A 290-nucleotide genomic window follows, 5' to 3' on the forward strand; every position below is an offset into this window, starting at 1 on the left:
CGCAAAACATCTATACAAGGAAAACTACAAGACACTACTGCAAGAAACCAAAAGAGACCTGGGTAAGTGGAAAAACGTACCTTGCACATGGAGAGGTAGACTCAACATAGTGAAAATGTCAATTCTACCCAAAGTGATCTACAGATACAATGTAATCCCAATCCAAATTCCACCAACATTTTTTAATGAGATGGAGAAACAAATCACCAACTTCATATGCAAAGGGAAGAGGCCCCAAATAAGTAAAGCATTACTCAAGAAGAAGAACAAAGTGGGAGGCCTCACACTAC

The sequence above is a fragment of the Trichechus manatus genome, unplaced genomic scaffold, assembly GCF_000243295.1.
Source record: "Trichechus manatus latirostris isolate Lorelei unplaced genomic scaffold, TriManLat1.0 scaffold00025, whole genome shotgun sequence".
Lineage (NCBI taxonomy): Eukaryota > Metazoa > Chordata > Mammalia > Sirenia > Trichechidae > Trichechus > Trichechus manatus.